At 38.5% G+C, this 16,298-nt stretch overlaps 2 long non-coding RNA genes across 2 annotated transcripts in view; one reads left to right on the forward strand and one right to left on the reverse strand.

The window, feature by feature from the left end:
• The window catches only part of LOC147015355 (uncharacterized), a 121,172-nt gene that overhangs the window by 85,974 nt on the left and 18,900 nt on the right, over window positions 1-16,298 (reverse strand). The window lies entirely within an intron of this gene.
• Window positions 5,478-7,580, forward strand: LOC147015356 (uncharacterized). Its single transcript, XR_015050299.1, has 4 exons — window positions 5,478-6,399; window positions 6,501-6,659; window positions 7,076-7,133; window positions 7,358-7,580. It is a non-coding gene; the product is annotated as an uncharacterized LOC147015356 (long non-coding RNA).

Genomic DNA, 16,298 nt, shown 5'->3' on the forward strand with positions numbered 1-16,298 from the left:
GTGTAGAGTTGGGTTAAACATATGAAAGTGTAGAGTTGGGTGAAAGAGAACATCTTACCAATTCAGTTGTGAGAAGGAGAAAGATTTCCAATGTAATCCACAAAAGCCTCCCTTACTTCTCTTCCCCCTTGCCTGGCATGACAATGACCAGTTTTGTCATCTTTGAAAGAATCAGCAAGGTCCAGCAAAAAATGGAAAGATAGCTCCAGATTCAAACACAGTATAATGACATCAAGTCGAGAGGTGCTAAAGGAGTGCACTTGGGGACTATCAAGTGTGTAGTAAACTAGAAAGGTTTGATAGGTGTGTTAGCCAAGAGCATCTCTGGCCACGTTTGAGATTTTTGCCGAGGGGAATCATAAGACTGCCAAACGGCATTCCGTACTGGGTTTGCAGCAAGGTTGAACAGAAAGGCCTTTGGGATTCCAAGACCTTTCCCACTCCATATTGGCTGGCAAAAAGACTGGAGTGGTAGAACAGGATTCAATAGAACAAAACACCCTTTGAACAACATACATCACGAACATCACAAATTAATGTTTGAATTCTGATTGGTGTAAACCATGACAACACGGCAACTCACGTACTAATCCAGAGTAAAAACAGGCTTATCACTATAGCGAAGAATGGTGAGGTGTTTTGAATTATGTCGTGGTGAGGTGTTTTCATAACGTGGTGGATATGTCATGGTGAGGTCATTTTCATAATATGGCAGTGAGGTCTTTTTCATAATGTGGTGGTGAGGTCTTTTTCATAATGTGGAGGTGAGGTCTTTTTCATAATGTGGAATTGAGGTCTTTTCATAACATGGCATTAAGGTCTTTTCAAAAACGTGGCATTGAGCTCTTTTTCATAATGTGGCATTGAGGTATTTTTCATAATGTGGTGGAAAGGTCTTTTTCATAATGTGACGGTGAGGTCTTTTTCATAATGTGGTGGTGAAGTCTTTTTCATAACGTGGTGGGGAGGTCTTTTTCATAATGTGGCGGTGAGGTCTTTTTCATAATGTGGCATTGAGGTCTTTTTCATAACGTGGCATTGAGGTCGTTTCAAAAACGTGGCATTGAGGTCTTTTTCATAACGTGGCGGTGAGGTCTTTTTCATAATGTGGGGTGAGGTCTTTTTCATAACGTGGTGGGGAGGTCTTTTTCATAACGTGGCGGTGAGGTCTTTTTCATAACGTGGCGGTGAGGTCTTTTCAATAACGTGGTGGTGAGGTCTTTTTCATAACGTGGCATTGAGGTCTTTTTTATAACGTGGCGATGAGGTATTTTTTCAGAACGTGGGGGTGAGGTCTTTTTCATAACGTGGGGGTGAGGTCTTTTTAATAACGTGGGGGTGAGGTCTTTTTCATAATGTGGCGGTGAGGTCTTTTTCATAATGTGGCGGTGAGGTCTTTTTCATAACGTGGTGGTGGGGTCTTTTTCATATTGTGACGGTGACGTCTTTTTCATAATGTGGCATTGAGGTCTTTTTCATAATGTGGCGGTGAGGTAATTTTCATAGCATGGCGGTGAGGTCATTTTCATAGCGTGAGGGTGAGGTCATTATCATAACGTGGCGGTGAGGTCTCTTTCATAACGTGGGGGTGAGGTCTTTTTCATAACGTGGGGGTGAGGTCTTTTTAATAACGTGGGGGTGAGGTCTTTTTCATAATGTGGCAGTGAGGTCTTTTTCATAATGTGGCGGTGAGGTCTTTTTCATAACGTGGTGGTGGGGTCTTTTTCATATTGTGACGGTGACGTCTTTTTCATAATGTGGCATTGAGGTCTTTTTCATAATGTGGCGGTGAGGTAATTTTCATAGCATGGCGGTGAGGTCATTTTCATAGCGTGAGGGTGAGGTCATTATCATAACGTGGCGGTGAGGTCTCTTTCATAACGTGGTGGTGAGGTCTCTTTCATAACGTGGCGGTGAGGTCTCTTTCATAACCTGACGGTGAGGTCTTTTTCATAACGTGGTGGTGAGGTCATTTTCATAGCGTGGCGGTGAGGTCATTTTCATAACGTGGCGGTGAGGCCTTTTTCAGAACGTGGAGGTGAGATCTCTTTCATAACATGGCAGTGAGGTCTTTTTCATAACGTGGCGGTGAGGTCTCTTTCACAACGTGGCGGTGAGGTCTCTTTCACAACGTGGCTGTGAGGTCTTTTTCATAACTTGGCGGTGAGATCATTTTCATAGCGAGGAGATGAGGTCATTTTCATAGCTCCACGGTGAGGTCTTTTTCATAATGTGGCGGTGAGGTCTTTTTCATAATGTGGCGGTGAGGTCTTTTTCATAATGTGGCGGTGAGGTCTTTTTCATAATGTGGCGGAGGGGTATTTTTCATAATGTGGCGGTGAGGTCTTTTTCATAACGTGGTGGTGAGGTCTTTTTCATAGCGCCACGGTGAGGTCTTTTTCATAATGTGGAGGTGAGTTATTTTTCATAACGTGGCAGTGAGATCATTTTCATAACGTGGCGGTGTGATCTTTTCCATGATGTGGCGGTGAGATCTTTTTCATGACGTGGCAGTGAGGTCTTTTCATAATGTAGCGGTGAGGTATTTTTCATAACGTGGTAGAGGGCTTTTTCATAACGTGGCGGTGAGGCCTTTTTCATAACGTGGCGGTGAGGCCTTTTTCATAACGTGGTGGTGAGGCCTTTTTCATAACGTGGCGGTGAGGCCTTTTTCATAACGTGGCGGTGAGGTCTTTTTCATAACGTGGCGGTGAGGTCTCTTTCATAACGTGGCAGTGAGGTCTTTTTCATAACATGGCGGTGAGGTCTCTTTTATAATGTGGCGGTGAGGTCTTTTTCATAATGTGGAGGAGAGGTATTTTTCATAATGTGGCGGTGAGGGATTTTTCATAACGTGGCGGTGAGGTCTTTTTCATAGCTCCACGATGAGGTATTTTTCATAATGTGGCGGTGAGTTATTTTTCATAATGTAGCGGTGAGGTCTTTTTCATAACGTGGTAGAGGGCTTTTTCATAACGTGACGGTGAGGCCTTTTTCATAACGTGGCGGTGAGGCCTTTTTCATAACGTGGTGGTGAGGTCTCTTTCATAACGTGGCAGTGAGGTCTTTTTCATAATGTGGCGGTGAGGTCTCTTTTATTACGTGGCGGTGAGGTCTTTTTCATAACGTGGTCGTGAGATCATTTTCATAGTGCCAGGGTGAGGTCTTTTTCATAATGTGGGGGTGAGGTCTTTTTCATAATGTGGCGGAGGGGTATTTTTCATAATGTGGCGGTGAGGGATTTTTCATAATGTGGAGGTGAGGTCTTTTTCATAACGTGGCGGTGAGGCCATTTTCATAGCGCCACAGTGAGGTCTTTTTCATAATGTGGCGGTGAGGTCTTTTTCATAATGTGGCGGTGAGGTCTTTTTCATAATGTGGCAGAGGGGTATTTTTCATAATGTGGCGGTGAGGTCTTTTTCATATTGTGGCGGTGAGGTCTTTTTCATAGCGCTACGGTGAGGTCTTTTTCATAATGTGGCGGTGAGTTATTTTTCATAACGTGGCGGTGAGATCTTTTTCATAACGTGGCGGTGAGATAATTTTCATAACGTGGTGGTGTGATCTTTTTCACGATGTGGGGGTGAGATCTTTTTCATGACGTGGTGGTGAGGTCATTTTCATAGCGTGGCGGTGAGGTCATTTTCATAACGTGGCGGTGAGGCCTTTTTCATAACGTGGCGGTGAGGCCTTTTTCAGAACGTGGCGGTGAGATCTCTTTCATAACATGGCAGTGAGGTCTTTTTCATAACGTGGCGGTGAGGTCTTTTTCATAACGTGGCGGTGAGATCATTTTCATAGCGAGGCGATGAGGTCATTTTCATAGCGCCACGGTGAGGTCTTTTTCATAATGTGGCGGTGAGGTCTTTTTCATAATATGGCGGTGAGGTCTTTTTCATAACGCGGCGGTGAGGCCTTTTTCAGAACGTGGCGGTGAGATCTCTTTCATAACATGGCAGTGAGGTCTTTTTCATAACGTGGAAGTGAGGTCTCTTTCACAACGTGGCGGTGAGGTCTTTATCATAACGTGGCGGTGAGATCATTTTCATAGCGAGGGGATGAGGTCATTTTCATAGCGCCACGGTGAGGTCTTTTTCATAATGTGGCGGTGAGGTCTTTTTCATAATGTGGCGGTGAGGTCTTTTTCATAACGTGGCGGTGAGGTCTTTTTCATAACGTGGCGGTGAGGTCTTTTTCATAACGTGGAGGTGAGGTCATTTTCATAGCTCCACGGTGAGGTCTTTTTCATAATGTGGCGGTGAGGTCTTTTTCATAATGTGGCGGTGAGGTCTTTTTCATAATGTTGCGGTGAGGTCTTTTTCATAATGTGGCGGTGAGGTCTTTTTCATAATGTGGCAGAGGGGTATTTTTCATAATGTGGCGGTGAGGTCTTTTTCATAATGTGGCGGTGAGGTCTTTTTCATAGCGCTACGGTGAGGTCTTTTTCATAATGTGGCGGTGAGTTATTTTTCATAACGTGGCGGTGAGATCTTTTTCATAACGTGGCGGTGAGATCATTTTCATAACGTGGCGGTGTGATCTTTTTCATGATGTGGCGGTGAGATCTTTTTCATGACGTAGCGGTGAGGTCTTTTCATAATGTAGCGGTGAGGTCTTTTTCATAACGTGGTAGTGAGGTCTTTTTCATGGCTGCAACATTTCCCCTCCAATTCTGACACCAAATGTTCCAAGCTTTTGGGTTCGCAATGTTGCCTGGACCCAATCACGATGAACCACGTCCAAGCTGATTTGCTGACAACTCATTTGATCATTCCGAGTCGGTTACAGGCCTGTTTGCCACGATACTGTTTTCCAATGGAACCGAGCCAGTCGATGCAGTACAATGATCGATGCCACACGTCCATTATACTAATGGTGACCAACCGAATTGCTGGACACCAACACGACCTAGTCTGAGGTGCTCATCTCCCAAAGCCAATCTGCCTTTCAACGGACATGTATAATTACTAGCCATAAGTGACACTCAAATTCACCAGAGATAAAGTGTCTTTAAAATGCATTAGCACACAGGGTGGGGATCCAGAAAGGAAGCAATACAACAAACAATTAATTCATAACCAAATTCGTACATGCCCTCAGCTCAATGAATGAACCGGAACCTTATGTATCGTACTTTAAGGCCTCAAGCATCTTTCAGGAGACAGACAGTAGATTGATGGCACAAGAAAGGAAATACCGCAAGCTGCACTCGGCAGGACGCAGCAACTTCCAAGCGGCAACACAGCTCGTCAGGGAAAATCTCAGGCCGTAACCAGAGCTGTTGCGATTGGGAAGAGTGGACATGGCTTCCTGGTTGGAGGCATGAGTAGGGTGAATATACTGGTTCTAGCTCACTTTTCCCCATGTAAATGAATGGGGGATTTTCAGCGATTCCCTTTTTTTTCCCCTAAAAATAAACCCCCTTTTTATCCGTTTTTCCCTGCTGTGCAGGGGTTTGGCTTTTTGTGAGGCAATGTTTTATGGTCGGATGCTCTTCCTGGACGCCTCTTACAACACAGGGATATGGTACACCTATTCTAACCGGGGCATACACCGGGACCAGTATACTGGTACTCATTTCGCCGACCTCGGAAGGATGACAGGCTGAGTCAACCCCCTGGTGTTAATTCAGCAGCTGAGCGGGATTCGAACTCGGGACACTGGGATCCCAAGCCGCCACCCTAACCACTAAGCCAACACCAGGCTTTGTATATATATAACCAGGCTATCCCAAGGTATATTTATTTGTCTCCCCTTTAACCTGGAGGTTGATCAGCTCACTCATTGAACCTATAAAGATTTGTTCATTCTCAAATTCCTTCAATAGTTTAATTTTCTTTGCACAATAATCCCCATCTAAAATATTGACAAACAAAACATTTGAATCTTTATATTTTTAAGATACCCCTTTTGTGCCATTACGAAATGATAAACTTCTCTTAATGATCTCATCTGGCCACCGCCCGAGTTGCAAATCATTTTTGTGTATAAACCACGCCATAAAAAAGTTTTGTTTCAAAGGTTTTCAGTTCATGCCGTGAAAATGAGGAAGTGTTTTTGACACGGTCGTGCTGTGTGGTTTTAGACAGTCATGCTGTGAAAAAATAGGAACTATTCTGTGAGACAAGGTCTCGTGTTTATATTTTATCTCAGAACACGAACTGAAAACATTTGAATCAAAACCATTTTAAGTATGTTTTGTAAATGATTCATACAACCGCCTAGTTATTTTCCAAGCTGTCATTTCCTGTGGCCGCACCCAATGTTTAGGGAATTTCCTCATTGTAGCCTTATAAGTGATTCACCAGACAAAGTTTCTGCCAGACAGGATTTTCATTTTTACAACTGAGACATGGATGATCTCTCTTCCGATGAAGGCAAAAGCTTACTACAGAGTTGGTAAGTTTGTTTGGTTTTCTCTTTGAACGATGAAGCAAATGATTATTAATTAAATCATGATAATTCTGATATATATATATATTTTTTTTTTTCCCTGACAGGGCATTGGAAGAAATTGAGTTTACGTATCACGACGTGGTTCATGAAATTAATACTCTTATTGAAGAGATCAATGATTTTAGAAGAGAATTGAAAGACATTTTCAATGAGTGGCACGAAGTCTTATCACGTCCTATCATCTCGAAGGAATTAAACCAATGGTGAGACACGTGTGTGTGTGTGTGTGTGTGTGTCTCTCTCTCTCTGTCTGTCTTCCTACCTACCTCTCTCTGCTCTTATTGAAGAGATCAATGATTTATAATGACTGGTCTCTGATCTCGAATGAATTAAACCAATGGTGAGACACGTGTGTCTATGTGTGTCTGTGTGTGTGTGTGTGTGTGTGTGTGTGTGTGTGTGTGTGTGTGTGTGTGTGTGTGTGTGTGTGTGCGTGCGTGCGTGCGTGTGTGCGTGTGTGTGCGTGTGTGCGTGTGTGCGTGTGTGCGTGTGTGCGTGTGTGCGTGTGTGTGTGTGTGTGTGTGTGTGTGTGTGTGTGTGTGTGTGTGTGTGTGTTGCTTTCCCTGTCTGTCTGTCTCTTCATCTATACCCTTGACTTATTTTTTTTTTTTTTTTTCAGCACTATCGCACAACATCAGCTGTTGAAGCAATCTTGTACAACACATGATTTTCTGGAGGTAAATATTTCTGAATTATTATTAATATCACTCTCTCTTTAGAATGTCGTCTAATGTTGGTTGCATTATTAGTTTGAACGCGGTTTTGTCAGTACACTGGAATTAATTTTATTGACCTTGAAAGGATGACAGGCTGAGTCGGCCTCCTGGTGTGTTAATTCAGTGGTCAACGAGGCTTACTCATATTACCATGTAATTATTATCCACTTTTTGTTTCAAAACAGAATATGGTGTCTGAGTTTCGAAATCACAAGACATCTGGAGAAGATTGCTGGGAAAGATTATACATTCTCGCAAATGAATATTTAATATTTTCAATATTAATAAATTATATTTGTTTTGTATACAATTACTTGATTCTGAATTACAAGAAGAGGATCAAAACATGAAGGGAGGGTAGGTGCGCCCCCCCAATGACCCATCACCCCCTCATCCCATCCCTCCCCTCCCCATGTGTGTGTGTGGGGAAGGGTGGGGGGGTGGGATGAGGGAGGTGGTGGGTCAAAGGTGGGGGGCGCACAGGGGGGATGAGGGGGGTGGGGCTTGTGTGGGAGGGGCTTCGGTGGGGCTTGTGTGGGCGGGGTGTGGGTGGGGCTTGTGTGGGTGGGGCTTGTGTGGGAGGGGTTTATGTGGGCGGGGCTTCGGTGGGGCTTGTGTGGGCGGGGTGTGTGTGGGCGGGGTTTATGTGGGTGGGGCTTGTGTGGGGAGGGGTTTATGTGGGTGGGGCTTATGTGGGCGGGGCTTCGGTGGGTCTTGCGTGGTCGGGATGTGTGTGCGGGGTTTATGTGGGTGGAGCTTGTGTGGGAGGGGTTTATGTGGACAGGGTTTATGTGTGTGGAGTTTTTGTGTGGAGCTTGTGTAGACAGGACTTATGTGGGAGGGGTTGATGTGGGCAGGGTTTATGTGGGCAGGGGCGAATGTGGATGAGGTTTGTGTGGATCAATGGATGGGTGGAGAGATGGGTGGATGGGTGGATGAGTGGAGCTTGTGTGGATGGGTGGATAATTTTTTAATTAAATAAACATGTTGTGTGTGGGGAACTAATTAACACATGAGTAATTATGTGAATTTGGGTGGAGCTTCTGTGTGTGTGGAGCTTGTGTGGAGCTTGTGTGGAGCTTGTGTGGAGCTTGTGTGGAGGTTGTGTGGAGCTTGTGTGGGGTTTGTGTAGGAGGGGTTTATGTGGGTGGGGCTTGTGTGGGTGGAGTCAAAAGGGGCGGAGTCAAAAAATTTCAATTTATTGGAGCTTGTGTGGGGTTTGTGTGTGGTGGGTTTGTGTGGGGCTTGTGTGGGCGGGGTTTGTGTGGGTGGGGCTTGTGTGGGTGGAGTCAAAAAGGGGCGGAGTCAAAAAATTTCAATTTATCTTTGTCTTTTGTAATTCCTGTGAATAAAATGAACCTAAAATCTCTTCCCCTTCCAAATCATATATTTTATAAGTCCAAGGAACTGTATCTATTACATCAACAATTTTAAAAAGTTCTTTCGTCCATCGTTCAGTAAAACCCTTTTCAAAATGAGATTTCCACCTATATATTCTTACGATATCACCAACTTTGAACTTAGGTTTTCTGACATTAATCTCTTTTTCATATTTTAATTTTGTAAATGTTTCTGATGGCTTCATATTCGTTGACGTGTGAATCGTGTCATTATACTTATCCACAATATCCTGAATAAAAGATAACCATTGTTGTGAACCGAGTTGTGTGAATTTTTTATATAGTCTCTCTTTTAAGGTACGATTAAAACGTTCAACAACAACTGCCTTCCCTTCATTAAAGGTACTGTATAATGTAATACTGTTATTTTTAGAAAATTCATAAATGTCTTGTTATAAAACTCTCTACCCTCATCAGTCCACAATTTTTTAGGTTTTCTCTTACTTTTATTAAATATCTGTTGAAAAGCTAACATAAGAGTATTACCTGTTTTGTTTTTTAAAGGGACAACCCACGCATATCTACTCCTCAAATCAATAACGGTTAAAGCATACTTGTACCCCTTATCATTATTGAGTTCAATCAAATCAGCAGACCAGATATAATCAACTTCCTTGGAATAAACTTTCCTTCTCTGAAACTTTGTGAATATTGGTTTATGTAATTCATCAGCTAATTGCTCTTCAGTCTTAATGGCATCATTAGAGCCTATGAGTTTTTTGAATTTCCAAGTCCAAGTTTCAATTTAGCACTAATCATCTTCTTCACGATGAACCTATCAACTTTTTCTCTCAAGGTTGGATTTTGTATCAGAGACAAATTATACAACATTTCTCTATCGGCTTCATGCTTTTCTTCCAACGTTGTGGTATTCCCATAATCAATATAGTGTCTCATGCACACTTCATCAACTCTATTGATTGGTTTACTCCAGGATTTAGGATTGTCTGCCTCATCTAATCTTTTATCCAAGTTTGTGCCTGGACCACAGAAAGAATACCCTGGAAGATGTAATTCCCCTGGTATTCCAGTAGTTGTAAATTTACTTCCTGATAAAAACTTTTGTATATCTCCTCCGAGTTTGTGTTTGGAGATAAATTGATTTTTTTTTGAACCACACACCGAACATATACCTTTTGGATAACCCTGTTATTTTTACTTTTAATATATGAAATATTTTAGTATTAGTTTTCTTTTTACATTTGAGACAATAACTCATTTATTTATGTGAAAAAGTCCTGCAGAGTGCAAAAACTTTTTAGTTTCCAACATGCACATTTGAATCTTAATTTTTAAAACATAAAGAATCCTAAGAAATGCCTTCACTCTCTCCTCCATTTATTTAAGAAAAAACTTGAATTAAAATGAATAGCTTGACGATGTCAATAGTCTTGAAGAAAATATTGCAAATAGACTTGTCAATTCTTTGTTTTCCTCCTCGGTGGGTTGAGTTATTTTCTGTAATACCGCCTTAATCTTTTTGAATCTCACTGGTTTCCATATTTTGATATTTATTTTGTCTCGCTCTTTCCTCCCTCTCCTCCCTCTCTCTCTTCTCTTTTTCCTCCTTCTCTTTCTTCTCCCTCTCCTCCTTCTCTCTCTTCTCTTTTTCCTCCTTCTCTTTCTTCTCCTTTTCCTCCTTCTCTTTCTTCTCCCTCTCCTCATTCTCCTTTTCCTCCTCTTCCCTCTCTTCTTCAACTCCTTCCTCATCCCTTACTATCCTTGAATCGTTTACACCCCATAGAATATTATACATATATTCATCAGGATTTCTTGTTATTCCTGCATCGAAAATAATTTTTTTTACAACAGGAAACCAATAAAATTTCTTTTGAATTTCTAAAAAGAGCCTTACCTTTTCTTAACTTTATAATTTTTTCATTATTTAACATTCTAATTAAATCTAAAGTTGTCGGTTTATCAACATCAGCATAATGCCAATCTTTTATTGAAAATACCTCATTCTTATGTTGTAGAACATATTTATTAAAATACCGAATACCCTTTTCTTGAAGGTATGCTTGGACACAGAAATGATAATGTTCTTGAAGCCTTCTTGCTGTCATTTATGTATTAGAAATATATGTTAGAATAATATTATGGCACGAAACACCTCCCCATCTTCCCATAGTTAAATCATTTTGTATTTCCTTACTTATTATATATAATCCTGTTTTTCTGTTTTCATGAGATAAACAAGGGCAAAACCATTATTATATTTACCCTTATTAAATTCTTTTATTTGTTGTTTACTAATCGTGGACCCACAAAACTCATTCTCGATACCAAGTGGATAATATTCTTCCTTACTGAGACTGATTTAATTGTTCCAGGTCTTCGAGGTTAATTTTAAATGACCAATTATACCCTAAATCATTCATATCATACCCCCATTGTTCTATTCTCATACAAAACGATACGCCCTTCTTTATAAAAATTTATTTTAATTCGAACTGTGAATTCTGTATGACCTGGAGATAATATCAACACTTCTGTATCTTTGGAATACACAGCCGTTTTATTCAAGTATATATATTGTGATAAATCGCTTAATCTCACCAAGTCATTCGCGTCAGTTGGGCTTGGATAATTTTTTAATTTATAAGCATTTTTCATGTTAATATTTTTGTTTATATTATATTTATGTCGTTCAGCCTGTGCCTTTGTATAATAATTTGATAAATCAATATCCAGTTCTTGAGATACACCAAAGATAGAACCATCTTTACCAACATAAGTCATTTATATTAGATTAAAAATAATATCATAAAATTTTTTATTTTTGTTGAGTTGAAATAACACATATAGACATAATTGACCACAACACTTGGAATTTAATTCTTGGACTTGAAATGTTTGATAAACACCATTCTGTAAGAATTTTATGACTTCAACAGGTGGTGGAAGACCAAAACTATCAAAATAATATTTGTCTTGATTATTAAAAATACAAACCCAATGAGAACCGTTCCCATTATTATCTTCTAAGTTCATAATAATATTCTTTGTATGTTTCGGCACATTTGTTAATTCATCTCTCATACAAATAACCACATTTTGAATTTTTAATTTCTTACAATATTTGGCAAGTTGTAAATTTGATGTTGTATTCTTTCCAAATTCTTTCAACCACTCATCAATGCTCATTTATTTATTAGAAAGATATAATCCATTACCTCTTTTCGTTAATTTTACACCTGCTTGTGCAATAGAAGAAAGCATATCTCCAACTAACAATCTCGCTTTATCAGGCAGACCTTCAAGTTTTTCAGCAAAATCTACAATTACGCCACTTCCACTAATTTGTTTCTCCAACTCTTTGTTATGTCTTTCCAATTCTTTTTGAGCCTGGAGTTGAGCCTTCCTTTCGTTGGCAGTTTTCACCGCTGTTGAAATACCACCCGTCAATGCTCCAACCGCACTTAAACCAGCAAATAAAGGAATTAGAAATGGGAGAAATCCTCCACTGCGTCTCTCTTATTGAATATTTTTCAACATTGGTTTTGTCATTTTAATTTTAAGTGAGCCAGTGTCATTCAAGATTTTAACCTGTTCTCTTGTGAGCAAAACATCAATTCTTACTGCTCCTTTTCTCTGAATTGTATTAACGTTAATCGTACAAGGCTTTTGATTTTGAACACAAGATGATAGTTTATGAAGATTGATTTGATTAACATATACCCCAGTTGGTACTTTGCCACTCATTTATTTAACAAAAAATTATGTGAGACTAATCATCACACCATTATCTGTATTAATCTGCAATTCTGTTTCTTCCAAAAGCAAACAATATGTATCAACTTCTTCACTCTCTCCTCTTTCAATGTATAGGGAAGTATCCACTCGATTAGACTTTATAGTTTCCTTTTAAGCGCTCAGGTCAAACGCATAGATTGTATACAAACTTTTAAATGCTGTCATATCCAAAATAGGTTCTTTATTTCCATTACTTTCACACACCTTTTGGTAAGACTTGTATGCTTCAGCAAAATCATTTTTTTCCCAATTAATTTCCAATCTATCTCGTGGATAAAATGTTCCATCTAGAGAAACGCGAAGTTGTTTCACCTTAGCATTATCACTCAATGCATTATTCTTATCAGTCGCAGTATCACCATCTGGCTTTTTAAAAATGATCCACAGATATCGTGGCTTTCCTTCCAGAACACCCAAATTCCACGTGTAAGTAGTTTGATTGAGTTTAACGTGTTGACATCTTCTTTTGAGGTATGATACACTGAGTGGTTTCTTTGAGTTAAGTCTTCGATTCAACATCTCTTCTGTTTTAAGATTAGGAGTATATTCACTGATATACCAACTCATCTCCTCAATTACAAATTTATTCTGATCACCAAAAGCATTACCAATACCAAAAAGCAATCTATTTTCATTATCATTCCTTTGTAGTTGAAATCTAATTTTAAGACCATACAGAACTTTATCATGATCACAAAATCCAAATATACCTTTAAGAGGAACCGCCACAGTAAAACTATTTTCTGCTTTTGTATCATCATTATACGCTCCTTTCCTTTGAATATATCCAGGGTCTGTGTTTGTTCCCGTTGACATATCAGGAATAAAACCTTCGACAGCCCCCTTTCCCATTCTATCACTGAATGTATAGAGTGTAAATTTTATCATTTCAGATACAGCAGAGACATAATCAACCGCTTCAACTTCTTGTGTTCCAATATACAAACGCACACTATCAAACATTTTCCAGAAGAAATCATTTACAAGTGTAGCGTTTGTGTTATTCCCAGCTTTAGTGAATTTAAATTTACACAACAAGAAACTTTCGGAGAGATTCAAATAGGTTTGTTGATTATTTATTTCAAAACTTTTTGTACCATTAAATATTCCAGTCTGTTCCAGTTATTGCATTTACCTTGAAGTAATCTTCTTTTTTAGTGGAGTTTGAGATAATAATAGTATCATCCAAATCATAGATACTATCAATTGCTTCCATACTTGTATTTATTTAGGAAAAAAGATGTTAAAACTTTTGAAACCCTGATCCAAGTATTTGAATTATTTTCTGTCGTTCTTGGGGGGGACAACTGAGTTTTGCCTTTCTTAATTTCTTTTATTGCTTGTAATTTATGAGATTCCTTCTGAGCATCTTTTATACTCTTTACAGCACCTGCTACATTTCCCACAGCAGAAGCAGTTGAACCAATTAGATCTTTATGTTTAAGAATAGTTGAACCAATACCCATGAGAGTATCAATTATCCCATCTCCTCTAAATTGATGTCCAACACCCCTTTGTCTCTTAGGTTTATAGTATCCTCTACCAAGATACATACCTTCACCCTTGTAGTATGGGGAAAGGAACATCCCATCCCCTGTAATTATTTTATATTTTCCCAACTCGTGTTTCCTCACAATAACCATCGTATTTATTTATTGGAAAACTTCACGTAGGTGAATTCTGATGGATATAACTTCTCCATTAAAAGAAATCACACGATTATCTTGGTCGGTTATCCTAAAATTTACTCTGTGTATGGTTTTTCCTGACACAGGTAGATAAACCAAATTTTTTAGGTTCCATATTAAATTTATAACCAATTGGGGTTGAGTATGCACTGAATGAAAATATTGTATTTGTTTTTTTTCCATCATTATAAGCACCATCAATCAAATCACAGTGAATTAACACCGAATTTATTCCTGAGGATATTTGAATGACATTATCACTGTAAAAGCGTCCCATTAGTTTCAATCTTTTTGAGGAGAAACCCAATAACTCTCTAAATGAATTATCAATTGTGAAATCAACCTTGTAGTTATTTTTAACTTTAATCGTTGATTTTGAAGTATGTTTTTGAATGTTTATAACAATATTTTTTGGTTCATCACCCTGTTCTTTCATAAGGCGAGCAATTTCGGAAGATATTTGAGAAATCTCATATGCTCCGGGTGAGACTGTTATCGTTTTGTATCCACTTCCGGGATTATAACTAAACTTGTCATTTTTATCAGTTATATTAAATAAGGTATTATAAGTTTCCATGGACAATAAAGATGCCTCATATTCTTTTGTTGTGTCAAGTTGTAGTGGGTATGGGAATGAAGATGTGTGGTCGCTTGTTGTGAAATTGAAACTAAGGATTGTGCTTCTCATCTTATTTAATATGAGATAAAATGTCTTTATATTGATATTTAATAATTATTTTCATGTTCATCAACTGGTCTAAAATGGCTGATGCTTCATTAAAACAATTGTTATTTCCAGCCTTCTGACTGCCTAACAACAATAACAGTCTATTAACTAATTGCGATGGGTCATTTGGAAGAAAACTAACACCTGAACCAAGGATACTTAAAGCCTGAATAATGTGTTTCTCCTTCTCATTCTTCCTACTTTTACCAGAAAGAATAACCTTATAATTTAGAGTGTTCAGCAAATCAATATATACTCTATCATCATTATTTTCCATATCCAATGGTTTATCAATATACTTTGATTCATCCCTCACAGTTGAACCTTGTCTTCCATCTTTTGTGAGAAGAAACATTAATCTCGGAGTTAGTTTAACAGGGGGTTGAGCAGAACTTAAGAACCTTAATTCATCATTAAATATCAATACCTTTTCTTTAACAAGATGAAATATTGCTGGTTGTTCTGTTGGAATGAGTCCTGCTTTGGTTTTTGAATCAGCTGAATATTCATTGTTTTGAACAGCATTCACAATATAATCAGGGGGTTGATTAATCTCTTCCAGTTGTTGAAATAAACCTTCATCATCATATTCTAATTCTCCTAAATGCTCTAATTCTTCCTCCGTCATTTGACTGAAATCTTTTAACATTTGAAGCTTTCTAGGAGTATATTCTACTGTGGGAACTGTGGAAACATCTTTCATTTTTTTCTTGGGAAGTTTTTAAAAGTGGTTTAAAAAATTTCTCTTGTTTTCTTTCAAATGCTTCTTCGCCCGTTAGTTTCTGTCTGCGTTTCTTCTTTATGTCTTCCTGTTGTTTTACAACTTTTGAAACCAACTCTTGATGTTCCTTAAATCTTCTTGCTCTTTCTTTTACATCCATTTATTTATTGTAAAATATCATTTAATGAATTGTAAAGATCAACAGGGAAATTTTCTTTTTCTTCATCATTCAAGTAGATGTGTTCAAATAAATCCTTTTCTTTAAATATTTCATCAAATTCTTTATTAACATTAATGCGAGTTGTAATTTCTTCTTCACTAATACTTGCATCTCTGCTTTTCATACGTTTGTGTTGAGTTTCTTCATCAACATCAAAACCGAATGATAAAATCTTCACTCCGCTCAGATATTTAATAATTTGTCTCGTTCCTTCTGGATTAGTTTCTAATATCCCAACACCACCAGATTTTAGTTTCTTTAACTCACTCTTACAATGTGAATATTTTGTTGTACCAAGAGAAACCTCCTCAAATATTTGTCCTTCATTCCTCAATCGCATATGTTCCTCCACTGAAATATAGTGATAATCTTCACCTTTTACTTCTCCAGGTCTTATTGCTCTAGTTGTTGTTGATACAATGCGTATCACGGGGTGTTATTTAAGTAAATTTACAATATTCTCATTTGTACTACACAAGAACCTTGATTTATGAAAGGTTTTTCCAGAAGCAGATTTACCCACAAGATTTATAATAATAGTTGTCATTTATATATGTAATTGTTATAAAACAAAAATATATCCCTTAATATCTCATCTTGTTTCACAACAATAT

Source organism: Eptatretus burgeri, chromosome 12 (assembly GCF_056783735.1).
Source record: "Eptatretus burgeri isolate ZD-2024b chromosome 12, Ebu_testis_v1, whole genome shotgun sequence".
Classification (NCBI taxonomy): Eukaryota; Metazoa; Chordata; class Myxini; order Myxiniformes; family Myxinidae; genus Eptatretus; species Eptatretus burgeri.